The sequence below is a fragment of the Penaeus monodon genome, chromosome 23 (assembly GCF_015228065.2).
Source record: "Penaeus monodon isolate SGIC_2016 chromosome 23, NSTDA_Pmon_1, whole genome shotgun sequence".
Lineage (NCBI taxonomy): Eukaryota > Metazoa > Arthropoda > Malacostraca > Decapoda > Penaeidae > Penaeus > Penaeus monodon.
Window position 1 is genome coordinate 42,903,456 of NC_051408.1, and position 315 is coordinate 42,903,770.

Sequence of the window (315 nt, forward strand, 5' to 3'; positions counted from 1 at the left end):
CCGGACAGAAAGCTAGATATATGAACAGATAAATCAACAAATACCTTTAGAAATACACACATTGGACAAATTAAGAGAAAGATGGACAAGAAAAGGATACATAGAACATTAGCCAAAATAAAAGAAAGGAAATTGAAAGAAAAAAAATTATTCACATCATTTCAGCACTGGCGTTGAATCCGAAAAAAACAGGTAAATACAGTCCCTCGAAAATTAGTTAATGTTGCTCTTTGATGTCATCAGTAACGCAGTATTGAAATTCCATAATTGTTTATTGGAACATCGGGATTACACCACATGCGCACAGTCAGATAC